This window comes from Ochotona princeps, chromosome 8 (genome assembly GCF_030435755.1).
Source record: "Ochotona princeps isolate mOchPri1 chromosome 8, mOchPri1.hap1, whole genome shotgun sequence".
Lineage (NCBI taxonomy): Eukaryota > Metazoa > Chordata > Mammalia > Lagomorpha > Ochotonidae > Ochotona > Ochotona princeps.
The window spans coordinates 54324940-54342680 of NC_080839.1; the positions used below are offsets into that span (position 1 = coordinate 54324940).

General features: G+C 42.3%; 1 protein-coding gene across 4 annotated transcripts in view; it reads left to right on the plus strand.

The window, feature by feature from the left end:
* The window catches only part of ATL2 (atlastin GTPase 2), a 47636-nt gene that overhangs the window by 1182 nt on the left and 28713 nt on the right, over nucleotides 1–17741 (plus strand). The window contains exon 1 of one of the 4 annotated variants that reach the window (XM_058668057.1): nucleotides 17302–17370. The exons of the other annotated variants lie outside the window; for them this stretch is intronic. The gene's annotated coding sequence lies outside the window, so the exon portion shown is untranslated. Of the gene's footprint in view, nucleotides 1–17301; nucleotides 17371–17741 lie in introns of those variants that run through there. 4 annotated transcript variants of the gene reach the window in all.

The window sequence follows — 17741 nt, forward strand, 5'->3', positions numbered from 1 at the left end:
AAGTTTTTTTTTTTCTTTCTTCCTAATGCTTATGCATAGCCAAAACCCAGGGTTAGCAAAGTGCAGCCAAGATGAAAGCATGTTAAGAACACTAAAATGTGCTCTTGTGTTTTCACATTTCTTCTTTCCTAGCTGCTAAATGTTTTGCTGGATGAAGTTTTAAATATTTTGATTGAACCACCAAGACTTATTTTACTAGAAAAGTTTGTGTGAAATACAGCTTGATCATCTGTGGTGGCTCCTGACCATATGTTAGGTGATGACAAAACTAGAGTCTTGCTAAGACAAGAAGAAAAGGAAAATAAAACTGCCCACCACAGTGCTGGACAGTACGGGTTACAGAAATGGTAGCCCTCTTTAACAAAACACTCCGGATAGGGTATGGCTCACAGAGGTGCTGGTTGGATTTCTTGAAGTAATTAGTGGCTTTGGAATGCTGATGGATGAGCTCAGGGCTAGAGTGTGTTACCTGTTTGAGGTGTTCTTGAGGTGTTCTTGAAGTGTTTGGCGTATTTCCCTTCTGAGGAATACTCCTCTGCCTTGGTCGCAGTGATTTTATCCTGAGCCACATTGGCAAGAGACTCTAGAAACTATTTAGTGATAAGCTGTTGCCCTTTTTGGGGGGTAGGGATGATGGTGGGGAGAAGACCTTCAATTGATGTTAGCCATCCCTACCAAGTGGCTGGCCTCTCAGACCACCCGGACCCTGCTCCTTTGCGCCGAGTCACCTGTCTCTGCTTTCAACACCAAGGAGTGGGCACTCACCTGTGTGGAGAAGCTCTGTCTCCCTCTGTCTCCCTCTGCCTCCTGACCAAGTGGAGAAGCTGAGTTAGGTTGAGTTGGGTCTCAGTAGTTCAGTAGGAAAATGCTCTCTGTGTCTAGAGAAAGATCAGAGGAATGTGGACCTTCGTAAGGCAAGTTGGCTCTTGTTTGATTTTGTGGGTTTATAGGAGTCTGTTAGTGTGAGTATGTGTATTCAGTGAAGAATTTTCAAGTTCTGGGAAAGAATTTAGGGAGAATGAGTTGCCTTACAGTAGAGATTTATTATAGCGAAATAAACCGTGAGTGAAAAGGAGTCCGTGGGCTTGGGTGTATGTTGCTTTTTTTTTGTCCCGCCCCCCACATTCTGGCTTTAGGATAGTTTCTGAATATTCCCGAGTGAAAGTAGCTTTCTTAGAATTGTTGTAACTTTTGCAAAATTATGTTAGTCACCTATTCAAAATACCGGGGAAGGTTGATTTCCAACTAGTTTGATGATCCTGCAGTTCAAGATGTATTTTAAAAATGTAGACTTAGTAGCGAGATGGATTTAAAAAATTGTTTAGATTCAGTTGATAGTTTTCTTTGACAGTTTTTTTTTTTAATATTTGAAAGAGTTACATATAGAGGGAGACAAGAGATGTCTTTGATTCACTGATTCATTGAAGTGGAGCAGCTGGGACTTGAAGCAGCAATCGTGGGAGTGCTGGTGTCTCAGGCTGCGCCTTTCACTATGCTACAAGGTCATCCCAGATACATGTAATTTTAAGAGAGGATTTCTTTATTCAGGCTATTAAAGTTAATGTAAGGAATAGAATTTAAACTTTTTTGGAAATGCCTATTTATAGCTTTGTATAAGGCTTTGTTTCCTGTTTCTTTTTCTCCCCCCACCTTTTTTTTTCTTTGACATATAATAATATTTTGATTTTGTGACCATTTTGGGTTTTCAAAGCCCAGATATGTTATTTACCATCTAGAAAATGCAGGCATTATTCACTCTAAGGAAGATAGAAGGAAACATAGTGCAACTGAAGTATAACAAAAAGTAAAAAGTGTAACAAAAATAAAAAATAACTGAACTTGATCCTACAGTAAGTGACTTTCTCACATCATTTGCTCTTTTGGTTGAGGATTTGGTCTGTAGATTTAAAAGCGGGTAGACAGGACCCGGCCCAGTAGCCCAGTGGTTAAAGGCCTCGTCTTGAATATGCTGGGATCCCAGTTGGGCACCGGTTCTAATCCTGGCAGCCCCACTTCTCATCCAGCTCCCTGCTTGAGGCCTGGGAGAGCAGTTGAGGATGGCCCAAAGCCTTGGGACCCTGCACCCGTGTGAGAGGCATGGAAGAAGTTGCTGGCTCCTGGCTTCAGATCAGTGCAGCACTGGCTGTTGCATTCACTTAGGGAGTGAATCAGCAGACAAAAGATCTTCCTCTCTGTTTCTCCTCCTCTCTGTATATCTGAGTTTGCAATAAAAATAAGTAACTGTTTAAAAAAAAAAAGCAGGTAGGCAGCCAGGAGAAGACACCAACCTGTAAGCGTCCTGGCTGCAGGGGAGTACTTGGTGCTTGCACGAGTCGAGCTCACCATCCTGGGCTTGGCTTGACTTCTTTAAAGCCTTCCTCTGAGGGGATGAAGTCATGTTCCTTTTGGAGAGAGAGAGAGAGTGTGTGATTTTGTCCACAGTCATGGAAACTTCTGAGGTGTTCGTTATTCCTCACAGGACTTGGAGGGGAGGGTGAGAACCTTGTGTGACATGGCTGGGCTGTGTTGTGCAAGTGAAGTTGAACTCAGACTATTGAGAGAAAGAGAGGATGGGACGGCAGAAAAGTAAAGGGAAGGCACGTCACTGAAATGGGAATCTGTAAAACAGGGAAGAGAGCAGGTAGCCACTGGGGGAGCAGGCACAGTTAGTGAAGGAAATGGGATAGAAGGAGAAACATGGAATGCTGAGAAGTTCAAAGGCAAAATGACTCCTAGCAATTCATTTGTCAGGTTGTTCGTAAACCTATCGTGTACTTGGATGTACGTGCATTTTGGTGAGGATGGATATTTGTGCAAGGAATGTATGTATGGCCGCAGTCACTTGCACAGTAATTGGTCCTCTGGGCAGCTGATAGATACTAGAAACAATCTGCAAGTCAGCAAGGACTCATTTCATGCATCTCTGTATTCCTCAAAGAGATACCGGGACTGATTTTGGATTTGGTGTTTGGCCAGTGCAAGTATAATTTGGGATCCACAGAATTCCCTTGCTAGCTTACCAGTGTAATAAAAATAATTCATACAGTTTGTGTTTCACTTAGTAGCTAACTGGATATTTTGCTAGCCAGTAACTCTAATAACTTACTGGATATATAGTGTGTAACTGATGAAAGATGCTTTTCTGGGATCTGTGGTACATGTCCTCTTTTATTGCAAAGTGCTGATGATGTGGTACTGTTTCTTTAATCAAGAAGAAGAAAGTGCAGTGGAAAAAGAATGAAGACTCCAAAGCTGGGTGACTTCACTGAAGCGCTCAGGCTAAGCTCTGCATCTAGCAGTGGTAATTATCCCATCACAGGGCTCTTGTGGAAAGAGATGATAGGTGTATGTGCTTTGCTGCATTGTATAGTTTGTTAAGCTGTCGGTATAAGACAGTAGCAGGCATGTGGGGATTTAACTACTTCTTCTGTAATATAGGTAGAGGTTTTAGTTTGGGTCAGGGTGATGGGCAAGTTTTTAACTTTATTCTTTTTTTAAAAAAAATTATTTCTATTGGAAAGTCTACAGAGAGAAGGAGAGACAAAGATCTTCCATCTGCTAATTTACTCCCCAAATGGCCGCAATGGCTGGAGCTGATCTGATCTGAGGCTAGGAGCCAGGAGCTTCTGGGTCTCCCACGTGGGTGCAGGGTCCCAAGGCTTTGGGCCATCCTCCACTGCTTTTCCAGGCCACAAGCAGGGAGCTGAATGGGAAGTGGAGCAGCTGGGATACAAACTGGTGCCCATATGGGATCCTGGAGTGTGCAAGATGATGACTTTAGCCACTAGGCTACAATGCTAGACCTTTTAACTTTATTAAAATGCTAACGATATGTTTGTAATATGGTTGTTGTGCCTATCAAATATGGTAACTGTAACCTGGTGCTAAATATCCTCTTGGAAGCAATTATTAAAATAATAATGTGGTTAGGGTGAGACTTTGGACTAAAAATTAATTTCAAAATAGTTAACTTAAAGCCTTTCATATTTTTAAAAATAAGGCAAATATAGTCATGTTTCTAGGATATATATTCATTTCAGTAAACAGTCATTTTAGAGAACCAGCCATGCTACAAAGTAGTTTTCTGAATTTGTTTATTTGAATTACAAGATTCTTAGTTTAAGAAATTAGTCAGTTTTGGGCCTGGCATGATGACTCAATTAGCTAATCATGCGCCAGGATTCCACATAGGTGCCAGTTCATGTCCCAGCTGCTCCGCTTACCATCCAGCTCCCTGCTTGTGTCCTGGGAAAGCAGTAGAGGACGGCCCAAAGCCTTGAGACCCTGCACCCATGTGGGAGACCCAGAGGAGACTCCTGGCTTTGGATTGGCTCAGCTGCAGCTGCTGTGGCCACTTGGGTAGTGAATCAGTAGACGGGAAAATCTTCCTCTCTCTTTTTTTCAAATCTGCCTTTCCAATAAAAATGGTAAGTCATAAAAGGTTAGTTAATTGGGCCTGGTGGCATGGCCTAGCGGCTAAAGTCCTCGCCTTGAAAGCCCCGGGATCCCATATGGGCGCCGGTTCTAATCCCAGCTGCACTTCCCATCCAGCTCCCTGCTTGTGGCCTGGGAAAGCAGTTGAGGACGGCCCAATGCATTGGAACACTGCACCCGCGTGGGAGATCCGGAAGAGGTTCCAGGTTCCCGGCTTCGGATCGGCGTGCATCGGCCCGTTGCGGCTCACTTGGGGAGTGAATCATCGGACGGAAGATCTTCCTCTCTGTCTCTCCTCCTCTCTGTATATCTGGCTGTAATAAAATGAATAAATCTTTTTTTAAAAAGTTAGTTAATTGAAGAGTATAGTGTGCTATTTTTAATATTTATTTATTTTTGTTGGAAAGTCAGATATACAAAGGAGGGGAGACAGAAAGGAAGATCTTCTGTCTGCTGATTCACTTCCCAAGTGGCTGCAACAGCCAGAGCTGAGCCAATCTGAAGCCAGGAGCCAGGAGCCTCTTTTGGGTCTCCCACACAGGTGCAGGGTCCCAAGGCTTTGGGCTGTCCTCTGCTGCTTTCCCAGACTACAAGCAGGGAGCTGGATGGGAAGTGGGGCTGCCAGGATATGAACTGGCACCCGTATGGAATCATGGTGCGTTCAAGGCGAGGACTTTAGCTGCTAGGCTACTGAGCCGGGCCCGTGTACTGACCTTTTACATGATAAATCAGCTAAACAAATTTGAATCAGGTTTGTAGAATACCTGCAAATGGTGCCTTTGGAATCACTACTAATACTGAAGCTCATAAAACACCCTTTATTCCCTTCATTCATTCCTTTGTAGTAGAGTCATCAGTCATGGTTTAACTATATCTTTAACACTATCACTAAAAACTGAAATTTGTAATTCTATTTTTTTAATTTCAAAAGCAGAAAGAGGGAGAGTGTGATTGATTGAGGTTGGTCTTATATCCCCAAAGGCCTGCAATAACTGGAACTGGGCCAGGCTCCTGAAGGCAGGATCAGGAATCCAGTCTGGGCCTCCCACTGTGGGTGACAGGAATTCTCCTGGAGCCAGCACTGGCTGCCTCCCAGGGGGCACATCAGCTGGAGGCTGGCATCCTCAATGTGGCCTGGATTCAAACCCAGATCCTCCCATATGCATTTACAACGGAGACATGGATTTTAATTTGACATCTCTAATGTTTGTCACGTTCTGTTCCTTCTTGGTGGTTAATATCTACCTTATCAGACTAACCATCTGTGTGATTAGTGGGAGAATGTACAGGTACTTCAGAAACTAGAATCTACTACAAAAAAATCTTTAATTGTGGGAGGGGCACATTGGCGAGAGATTTTGATAGGAAAATCACCTTTGCTCTTTGAAGATAATTATTAAATCTCCAGATGTCACTGTCTTCTTTCCATCAGCCCTTTAATTTTTAAATAGATATGACAGCATTTATGAGTCTTATTATTGCAGAAACATGGCAGTGTATTTTCAATGTTTCCTTCAAAATAGCCAATTTTTTTTCCCCTAAATTGAGATTTAATTCTTAGCTGCTCTTGAAAAATCTTTATCATTTCCATTTTACTTGAAATGCAAAAAGAGCACGTAATTCCTAGTTTATCCCAAATGCTTGCAGCAGCTGGGATTGAAGCCAGTGGCTCAGAGCTCCCTCCAGGTCTGATGTGTGGGTGGCAGGGACCCAAGTGCTGGCGCCTGTCAGGGTGCCTGTCAGGGTGCACAGGAGCAGGATGCTGGATGGAAAGCGGAGGAACTGGAAGTGGAAGCAGGCTCTGCACTGTGGGGTGCTGGCACCCCAAGGGCTTGTTAACTGTTTTGCCGAATGTCCACTTCTATTAATTTGCTTTTCTATTTCATATTGTATTGCCCCATAGGATTATATAATGTGTGTCATTTTTATTTAAAAGTTTTTCGTCATTTAAAAAATGTTACTTTTTTCTTAATTTTTAAAAAGATTTTATTATTTTTATTTGAAAGGCAGATTTACAGAGAGAAGCAGGCAGAGAGAATGTTCTGTCCACTGGTTCACTACCCAAATGGCCACAGTAGCTGGAGCTGGGTCACCTGAAGCCAGAAGCCTAGAGCTTTTTCAGGGTCTCCCACATGGATGCAGGGACCCAAGCACTTGGGCCATCCTCAGCTGCTTTCCCACGCCCTTTAGCAGCAAGCTGGATTGAAAGTGGAGAATCCAGAACTTGAACTGGCAGCTGTATAGAATGTTGACACCTCAGGCACAGGCTTAATGTAATGTGCCATGGCACCAGACCCCTCCTCCCAAATTTTATTTTTTATGTGTTTGAAAAACACAGAGAATCAATCAAACCGATATAGATGTCTTCCTTTTGCTTTTTCATTCTCCAGTCACCTGCAGCAGTCAGGGCTGGGCCAAGTCCAAGTCAGCCCAGAGCTCAGTGTGAATCATGTGGGTGACAGGACCCAACTACAGACAGGTTGTGGGCATTCTAACCATTGCACCAAATGATTGTCACTTTTTAAATTTGTGGGGCAGAGACTGACCAAACTGCTATGCACTGCTTCACTCCCCCAAAGCCCTGGACAGTGAGGGTTCAGGCAGGTGGAAGGCAGCAGCCCAGAACTCAGTCCGGTTCTAGGAGTATCAGACTTTGCGCCACCACCCTCCATGGGCCTTAGCAGGAAGCTGGAAGCAGAGATGGAGCTGAAAGCCAGGAACTCTGCTGTGTTATGTGGACATCACATCCCAAAGGGCATTTTAACCGCTAAGCACCTGCTCTAATTTCTCCCTGGTTTTATTGCTGGAATATGGACATCTGCTCAGTTGCCCAGTCGGGTAGTAGAAGAAAGCAGGCTTAAGACTGCTCTTAGCCTTCAAATTTCAGTTTCCTTAACTAAAAAAAAAAAAAAAAAAAAAAAAAAAAACTATTTCAGAAGTTTGGGAGATAAAGTCCTTTCTCCTGAGGGCTCCTGGGGGCTGGGGAAAGGAGATGGAGATTGGGATTAGTTTTCATTGGGGAGTGGAAAGGGGAGTAGCACAGGCAGATAGAGAACTAAGAAGACAGAACTTGTTTTTCTCTTTGATGTTATTTAACATACTCTATGCTTACCTTATAGCATGGCTTTTCAGTTGCCTGTAATGAATATGTGCATACGGAAGTGGAGGAATAAGGGTTCCAGAATTTCTTGTGATGAAATGTCATTGAGACTTCATAAACACTTGTGAGTTAAATTTCTCATTAAGTATATAATTCAGAAGTAGAGATCACTGAATTCAGTACTGTTACTTTCATATGATGGATTACCAAATTGAAAATAAAAAGGCAGCATGGTAACCTTTTTACAAAGTTAATTTGGACACTTGTCCCTGATTTCTAAGAATTTGCAATCTAAAAAGATGCTTAAAAAGTATTTTAAAACAGTTAGAAAGAAATAACTAAAAGAGCAAATGGAGCTGGAGAGCACTTTGGACTGTTTTTCTGTAACCAAGCAGAACAAAGAATTGATTTTACAACTGGGTAATTCCTGGAAAAACCCAAGTGGCCCAAGGGTCTACCTAAAAATGGTGCCCTGTGGTTTTATTTTCCCCCTGTTTTTGGGCATGTGTATTTATTTACCAGAAAGAATCCTGACATGCACTGTAAGCTTGCCACACTAGGGGAGTGTAGTGAGTAGCTCTCACTTTCTTCCCCTTTGTTTTTTTCAAATTAGTCACATTTCATCCAGTTGGAAGGATGTTTGTTTTTGGCACCATTCCCCTTACTTTACAGCTGCTCTTGTACGAAGAATTTTGTCTGTATTGAGCCAAGCCTGGAATTTCAGCGAATACTTTTTCCTTTTTTAAACTGTTGCTGTAGCAGTCATCTGAGGTAGAGAAATATGGTAAAATGGAGTTTAGTGTCTTATTTCCAGTGTCTTGGCAAATATCTTTTTGAGATTTGTTTTGATAACCCCGTCTAAATTTAAGCCTCTGTGTGCGTGTGTGTGTGTGTGTGTGTGTGTGTGTGTGGCTTTCTTACTGATTATCCCAAATTTCATAGCTTTTTTAAAAATAGGTTTGATAGCTTCAGTTTCCACTGAGGTAAATTTTGTGCCAACAAGAGAATGATTAAACTGTTTGCCTGAGTCAAGGAGACCTTCTGGAGTTTTGATGGATTGCTTGGAGTCACTATACCAGAAATATTTCTGGAAATGAAAATATGTTACAGTGTTGCTTCAGAAAAGTATATATGAAAAGAGACTATCTATGGACATTGTGGGATGGTTTAATGTTACTTGTTGCCTCAGCCAAAGAAGAATGTCCCGGAAGCAGCTCTTGCGCGCATCCTTTATCATTCTTGCTGTCGACTTCTTGACTTGGGCTTCTACTCAGTGGCTGGGCTTTCCAGTCGCCTTCCATCTGATTTTCCTGTTTTAGGCTGTCATTATACTTTGGATTCTGTCTTCATTTTCAGTTTATGCAGTACAGCTTTGATCTTACCACTCCTCTGCTGCCAGCTTTCAGTGGCTCTCCTTGAGAGTAATGACCAGCATTCTTAGCCTACACTTTGAAAACTCTTATTATTTTTGTTGAAAGGCAGAGAGAAACAGACCTCCTGTCCTGTGATTCACGCACATGCCCATAGTGCTTTAGCCAGAGCTGGCACCCCCGCTAGGTCCCCTGCACTCATGTGCAGGGACTCACATACTTGAGCTGATGTCCGCTGCCTCCCAGGTGGCAGGCCTTCTGCTGTGGGGCACCAGCCTGCCTCGCAGGCTCCCAACTTCCGCTTTAAGGTGTGCTGACCTGGTCTTTCGGGTATCTGTGTGCGGGGAGACTTGTCCAGGATGCATTTGATGATTCTAGCTGAAATAATCCAGTACAACACTTTTGTTTTCCTCACATAGCATTCTCTTTATACTATCCTTTTACACTTGTTTGTGTTAGAACCTTAAGAGCAAGGACTATTATTAGCAGTTTTTTTTAAAAAATTTTAGCTGGCATGGTGCCTTGCTCTGTAATTATTAACTTGAAGTGGGTGGGGTGGGGTGGGGGACTTCCTCAGTTATCATGACACATTGGTAGGTGTGCTAAATGTAACTGGAGTCCGTGAATGTGAAATGAACTGTTTATCTTATTTATATGTAATATATGTGCACATATTGCCAAAGATAGGCAAGTATACTTTGATTGTATCTTATGTTTAGCACTTCTCCTTATAGAAAGTAAGTGAAGAAAAAAAGTGTTTCCCAAATGGGAGGGAACTTGTGTAAATGATTTTCTGCCTGTATAATTTACACATTTTGACAAGGGAATTTTTTTGGGGAGGGGGGGATATGCCAAGATTTGTTATAAAGGAGGTTAGTATATCTGCCTCCCCCCGTACATGCCCCTTGTTTACCGATGTACCAAATGTATTTTTGGTAATTCTCCCCATGTTTATTGAAATCTTGAGCACACAAGAACATATGTCTGAGTTTGCTCAGTTGGTAATGCAGGTGTAGCCGGACAAGGTCAGAGGATGAGTTTGGTAGCCACATTGACCTAGCTGTGCATCCTGACTTAGTAACCAGGGCACTGTGCATCTTTGCAGATCACTCAGCGTGAACCCTGTGTCTTCCTTTACGAAAACAGACATTCAGAGCTGTTCTGCAGAGTGGTTTTTGAAGATTAAAGGGTGTTGTCCAGTACGAAGTTTTGGCACACAGTTGGCACACAGTAGGCACTGTATTTTTCTGGGGGGAAAAGATACAATACCTGAAATTGTTTCATACAGTATTTGGACGAATGAAGGTGTTGGTAATAAGGTAATAATGTTTTTCCCCTTTTCATAGGTATGTGCCTGTCTCTCTCTGTTTTTTTTTTTTAAGATTTGTTTTTATTTGAGGAGAAAGAGAGAGAGAGAAAATATGAATCTTCTATCTATGGGTTTACTTCCTGAAGGGCTATATAGCCAGGGCAGGGCCAGGTTGAAACTAAGCCAGGAGCATGAGTTTCTTCCCAGCTGCCACATGGGCGCAGAGAATTGAGTACTTGGACCACCCTCTGCTGCTTTTCCAAGCGCAATAGCAGGCATGGGAAATGGAGCAAATGGAACCTCAACTGGTTTTCGTGAGATGTCAGTACTGCAGTCCTCAGCTTAATCCACTACACCACAGCGTTAGCCCCTATATGTGCCCTTTCATTCTTAGCATAAATGTCTCCATATCGTAGAAAGCTTCCCTAATCATTTCTTATAAAATAGTAACTTGCATTTGTCCAAACTTGCATTCTTTTTCTCTGGAGCATTCAACATTAGTGGCATCGTATATGTGTTTTCTGGTTCCATCCAGGATGTGAGTTCCTAATGCCAGGTAGTTTTTCTGTTTTTGTTTTGTTCACTGCTGAATCCGCAGTTCCTAGCACCATGTTGTAGGTGTTCAGTGAACTGCTATTTAAGGGATTAAAGTCATGTGTACATCCAATTCTAATCCTTTACCACTTCTTCGGAATACTTCGGTGGTTGCTAGTGGGGTACTTGGTTAAAATGTAGTGTCCTGGACCGTAAACCTTGTGTGCAAAACAGCTCGGAGGATGGGTCCAAGGATCTTTATTCTGAGCCAGCCAGTAATTGGTGGTTCGTAGGCTTTAGTGTGCATTGCACTCACTGTTTGTGTGGCTGGGCTGATTAAATATTGACAGTGTAACTCAGATGTGGATACATTATAATTATATTACAGGTGAATTGACCATTATGTAGCAAATAACCCTCCCTCCCTTGTCTGCTGAGGAATGGATGTATATCTACAGGTATGATTATTCAATTATTCTAGTTTTTGTTCCTAAATATAGTTTTATGTGGAACTTCAGGGAGTTAGAAGTCTGCAATACCAGATGTCGGTCCATCTCTCCCAAACAGAAACAAGCTCTTTAAACCCACTCATCTTTCTTTACTGCTTTTACTCATCTTTCATCTGGAGAATAGATGAGATGAACTAATATTAGGGATTTATCTAAAAATGTAAGCATCATTGAAAATGTGGGCTGATTTGAGCATTCTCCCTGTGGTCATACCACTGGATAACAATGATTGGTTGTTATAAAAATTATATGTAATATTGAAAGGAAGTTTGATAGGTGGAAACAGCTTGGGTTTAATCTACAGATACAATCTCGATCCATGCAGCACTTTTTAGCTTTAGAATCCTGAATTTTAACAAAGTCTTTCTCGCACGTGCAGTTTGTCTCAGAGATGGGGGTGAGCGCATCCCAGGGTCTTCGTGAGGATGGCTTTCCTGGAGTTGATATGAAGACTCTGAGCCCTTGGATAAATCTGAGTTCCGTTCCCGTGGCAAGTCCATTCCAAGGCAGCTTACAGGCCTCATTAAATGTAATTGTAGCGTAATTCAAACCTAGAAAAGTGACAGAGAGGGATGAAATAGATGGCCAAGAGCCCGCTGCATACTTCTCATTTGTAAGATTAGCTGTGATAAGTTTGAATCCTTTTAAAAGTTAAAAAAAAAATCACTATATGACTGGAAGACTCTTTCAGTACCTTTCTCTTCTCTTCCATAGATATCACCTGTCCTGAAAGTGCTGCATTTGCCTCCTGTTTTTCCAGTTCTCTGTAATATATGCCTGTTTCACAATATAGTATTTTGTCTTGCTTAACAGATTTTAGTAAGTGACTCAAACATGTGTTCTTTTGTGACTTGATTTCTTTCTTTCGAAGATTTTATTTTGTTCATTTGAAAGGCAGAGATATAGGGGGGTGGGGAGAGAGCTCTGTCCTCTTGCTTTATTCTGAAAATGGAGTTGTAAACAAGGAACTGTGTGTCTCTTTGTATATGTGTGTAGCAATTCTAGGATATAAATAACTTACCTAAAAGAGCTAAGCTAAAAATATTAAAATATGAAAGTAAAAGTATTTCGGAATTGTGTTAACATCATTATAGACTACATGAAACAAAATTAAATGTGTAACATTTATGTAAAATAGTTAATATATTTGTATAGTCTTAGGACTAGTACCGTTGGCATCATTTGGAGTTAATTAAAGCTTCAACACTTAGGTTCACTTAGGATCCTAAGGTGATTTGTACGTCAGAAGTTTGAGAAGCAATGCTGTAGAGGAAACAAAACCAAGAAAACCTGGCCCTGTTCTCTTACTGTTCTTGTCATATGTTTTCTTTTAAAATGAACAAGTTTGGCTTCATTAGTCTACAAAGCTCCTGTGAGTGAAATATTAAATTGATTTTGTTGGAGCTAATCTTTAAGCACAGATACAAGAACTTAAATTTCTCCTGTGTCTTGATATATGTGTGAGGGACGTGATATGAAGGGGCATTCTGTAGAAAAAAGAAATTAAGAGATCAAAATTAAAAATGTAAATTTTTATTTGTCAACCTATGTCTTACCAACTTCTAGACACTTTCCCAGCCATTTAGCCCTTTGCTAAGGAATGATGGTTCTGGGGATAACTGGGGAAGTGGATGCCCTTCAGACAAGATGGGAAACAGAAAATGTCAGGAGGAGCCAAGTTATGACTGGCAGGTAGATTGTTTTTGTATTGATAATCTACAGAATTGCCTTTAAAAAAAAAACGAGGAAAGATTATTTGAAAGGCAGAGTGGCAGAAGGAGAGATCGCGCGATTGGTCAATCCTTCACAGCTGGTTTACTCCGGACATGCTGGGACTCCTGAGGCTAGAGCAGGCTGGACCCAGGAGCCAGGAATTCCATCTGGGTCTCGTGTGAGTGGCAGGGGCCCAAGCATTTGGTTGTCATCTGCCATCTTTCTAAGTACCACAGTAGCAGGAAGAGGGATCTCACGCGGGGTGGGGAGCAAGGACTCCGGACTAGCACCCGGATCTGGGATGTGGGCATCCCGGTGATAACTTAGCATGCTGCGTCATGCTGGGCCTGCACTTGCTGGGTGAGAAGAATGCGAGGCAGCAGTTGTATAGTGGTGAAGGACTCTTGGAAGTTTTCCTGGGCGTTCTGATGTTAAACCTTTGGCTCACTTTCTCAAAATACCATTAAGTATGCATTTTCATTCTTTGGCCTTCTTGAGAGTCAAAAAGCAAAATGCTTTGAGTATTCCAAACACACACACACACACACACACACACACACACCAAAAACTGTTGCTGTGCCCTTTCCTCTTGCTTCCTCTTGGACTGCACCACTTCTGCCTCTTGGTAGCCATTGCTTTGTCTTGGTGAACATACTGGTGAGAACTTGTCTCATCGTCAGCTATTTGAGGAAATACTCTAAGTCTCATCCCACCAGGTCAAAATGTTTCTGCAGGTGCTCTGGGTGCAGCAGTTTCAGTACCCTTCCAGCTGAAAAGTTTGCTTCTCTTTACTTTTTCAGTAAGAATTGTGTAAACTAGTTGAGGTGTTTATGATATTGGCTGTTGTGTTTGCTCTTGATGGTTGTTTCTCTTTAGCTGTGGCATGAAGGAAGTTAGTTTTTTCTTCAGACATTGTTGTGGATGGTTGCCACTAAGGGCGTCATCTTCAACATTGTCTCAGTGGGTTTCTGTAATTCTGCCGTTCAAGTAAATCTTAAAAAAAAAAAGGGAATTTTGTAGAGTAGAAATGGTGATAATAGGTAGACACATTTTACCTGAAAGCCTCTCTGTGTCCATGTTAACAGTAGCCTAGCCACATGCTAGCCAGAGCTAATCTAGTTGAAATTCAAAATCAAGGGCCTGGCACGATAGCCTAGCAGCCCAAGTCCTCGTCTTGTATGTGCCAGGATCCCATATGGGCACCGGTTCTAATCCCGGCAGCCCCGCTTTCCATCCAGCATCTTGCTTGTGGCCTTGGAAAGCAGTCGAGGATGGCCCAAGACCTTGGGGACCCGGAAGAGGCTCCTGGCTCCTGGTTTCGGAACAGCGCAGCACTGGCTGTTGCGGCCGCTTGGGGAGAAAATCATTGGACAGAAGATCTTTCTCTCTCTTTCTCCATCTCTGTATCTGACTTTCCAATAAAAATTCAAAACAAAACAAACAAGAAAAGATATTAAAATTCAAAGAGCTTTCTTGCCCAGTGGCTGTGCTTTTTCATTTTAAAGAAACCAAGCACCTCTTCCTTACCAATAAAAACAAAACCAGCTTTGGTGTTCATAAAATTGCCAGTCTCCAAATAATGGGTCATTGTGACATTTTAGCCCTGATAAATATTGAGTTATTTTTTCAAGATTTGTTTATTTTTATTGGAAAAGCAGATTTACAAAGGAGAAGGAGAAGCTAAGAGAAAGATCTTCCATCCGCTGGTTCACTCCCCAAATGTCTGCAATGGCTGGAGCTGAACAGGTATGGAGTCAGGAGCCGGAAGCGCCTTCTGGGTCTCCCAAGTGGTTGCAGGGTCCCAAGGCTTTGGGCCATCCTCTACTGCTTTCCCAGGCCACAAGCAGACAGCTGGATGGGAAGTGGGGCAGCTGGAACACAAATCAGCGCCCATATGAGATCCTGGCACATGCAAGGTGAGAACTTTAGCCACTGAGACATCACGCCAAGACCCTTAGTTATTTTATAATGTCTGTACATGGTAGAACTGCATGATTTTTATTGCAGTGTTTTGGTAAATATACACACTATTCTTAAATTGCTAGAGGTGTTTACATAAATTGATTTGAATTTAAGATAGATAAGGACAAGTACTTTGGAGTGGACTGTTTACATTTTATTCATTCAGGGAATGTTCTTTTGTGACTCTTGCAAGGGCTGATGTCAGGAGCACTGTTTTAGGTCCTGCAATGCAGAATGATCAAAATAGTGACTGAGGTTGTTTTTTAGTATTGCTGTTAAAACTTTTGTTTACTTTCACAGAGTCAGAGGGGGATTTTCCATTTGCTGCCTTACTCACCAAAAGGCGTGTGTCAGGGCTGGGCCAGACTGAAGGCAAGAATCTGGAATTCAGTTTGGGTCTCCCAAGTGGGTAACAGGGACCCAAAAACTGAAGCCATCAACTGATAGCTCTCAGTGATCATTAACAGGAACCCGAGTTGGAAGGGCAGTGGTGGAGTCTCACAGCAGGCACTCCAGAGGGTACTGCAAGTGCCCTCACAGGCATGAGCTGCTCCAGGCACTCCAGGGGGCACTGTTGGTGCCCACACAGGCATGAGCTGCGCCGGGCACTCCAGGGGGGACTGTGGGTGCCCACACAGGCATGAGCTGCGCCGGGCACTCCAGGGGGGACTGTGGGTGCCCACACAGGCATGAGCTGCGCCGGGCACTCCAGGGGGGACTGTGGGTGCCGCATGGCCATGAACTGCTGCACCTGTTGCTCACCCTCCAATTGACGTCTGATGTCAGGGCTGACACGTTCTGTGGAGGTATGGTTGATAGATACACAAATAAATAGATGAAAAAAGATAACTTTGATGTGTTTCATATAGGATGGTAAGAAATAAGTTTTGTTAAAGTGACAGAGTAGTTTAGATTCAATGGTCAGGAGGTCTGAGCTGAGACCTGGATGGTGGAGATAGACAGATGATGGGTGCTGAAGGCCAGAGCCTGGAATTCAGTTTGCATCTCCCAAATAACAGAAATAGTTGAGCATTCCTGATAGGATGACACAGGATAATTTTTCTTTTTTTTTTTTTTTTTCCTTTTCCTTCCTTGCCTTTTTATTTCTTTATTTTTATTTACTAATTTTTGTTGGAAAGGCAGATTTACAGAGAGTTGGAGAAACAAAGAAAGATGTTCTCAAAAGACAGTAATGGCTGGAGCTCATCTGAAGCCAGGAGCCAGGAGCTTCTTCCAGGTCTCCCATGTGGATGCAGGGTTGCAAGGGTTTAGACCATCCTCCACTGCTTTCCCACGCCACAGACAGGGAGAGTGATGGAAAGTGGAGCAGCCAGGACCCAAACCTGCACCCATATGGGATCCTGGTACTTTTGTAGGTAGAGGATTAGCCAGTTGAGCCATTGTACCACCCCCAGAACAAAGATTCTAATGTGAGAGATAGGTGTAGGCTGCTTAGGGAACATGAAAAGGCCGGTTCACTTAGTTTTGAGGATTAGCCATGAGTGTGTTGTTTTATGGCCAAACTAGAGGGAAGGCAGGGGCCAGATGACAGTGAGCTATAGAAACTGGTAAGGAACCTTGGGTTTTCTCTAATGTTTCTGGTTTAGCAGTAAACTAATTTGAGAGTATTTGTAAGCGCATTGGCAATCTAAAGTTCTTACATAAATATTCAAAGAATTTATTAAGGTTATGGGGATATAGGAGGACTAAACTTGGTTGGGTGTCTCAGAGAAGATTCTCCGTGAGTAGTTCCATTTAAACTTAGATTTAAAGAATAAATATAAAATGATGAGAGGCGTGACATGGTGGGAATATGGTGAGTGAAGTCTGAGTCTAGAAGGAGCTTAATGGCATGCATCCATATAGGAAAGCTAAGTTGATCCTCTGTTTAAAAAGGTGTTGGCAGAGGTCGGAGGGAGAGATATGCAGCAAAAAGAGATGACAGTCTTATAAGGCATTTGCACTATTTTAGTCATTCATCCTCTGTAACAGTAATTTAAAGGAGAATGATTTGATTAATTTTCCTTGGACTGTTCTTTGGGCTGGGAAAGCAGAGCAAGAGATTTTAATGAAGGAGATCAGTTAGATACTACAATCCACGTGTGGAAGATGGTGATGTTGATTACAGAATGTTGTCAGTAGAGGTTCTAAAATGAAGAAGAGTTCTAAGAACATGGCTTTGTAAGGAGAGAAGGATGCCAAGGATCGTTCCCAGGTTTGTACCTGAGCAGATGGGCACATGGTGATGTCACAGTTAACTGGTCATTTGAAAGTCACCATAATGTTTCGAGGTATAAATGAAAGGTTCTTATTGGATTGTTTATTTTAAAATGACTGTCACCTTAATAACACACACTTACATGCTTAGACCTTCCTGTATTCCTTGAACAGTTCAGCTCCTTCAATGAGGCAGTGCCTGTCATTGTCCCCATTTTACAGGTGACAACACAGGCAGAGAGAAGTGAAGTGTCCTGTGTTTTGATCGTTTTGCTCCCTAGCTTATGGTGTGAACCTTTAATCACACAAATTGCATGCCATCTTACCATTTATCTGGGTTTGCCTAAAATGTCTTAATTTCGGATATGTACTATTTCTTGGAAAATTGACTTTTTGGTGCATTCAGCCATCATACCTGGTGAGAGCTACATGCTATTCAAACAGGCAGTGATAGTGTCCTCTTTAAGAAAATACTGCTTTCACATCCAAAAATTCTGCTTTGAAGTTATTTGCTCTGTGTAGTACAGTGTCCTTGCAGCACATTTTGCAGTAGTGTTATTGACTCTGTAGTCAATTAAAAATGCCTTAATGTA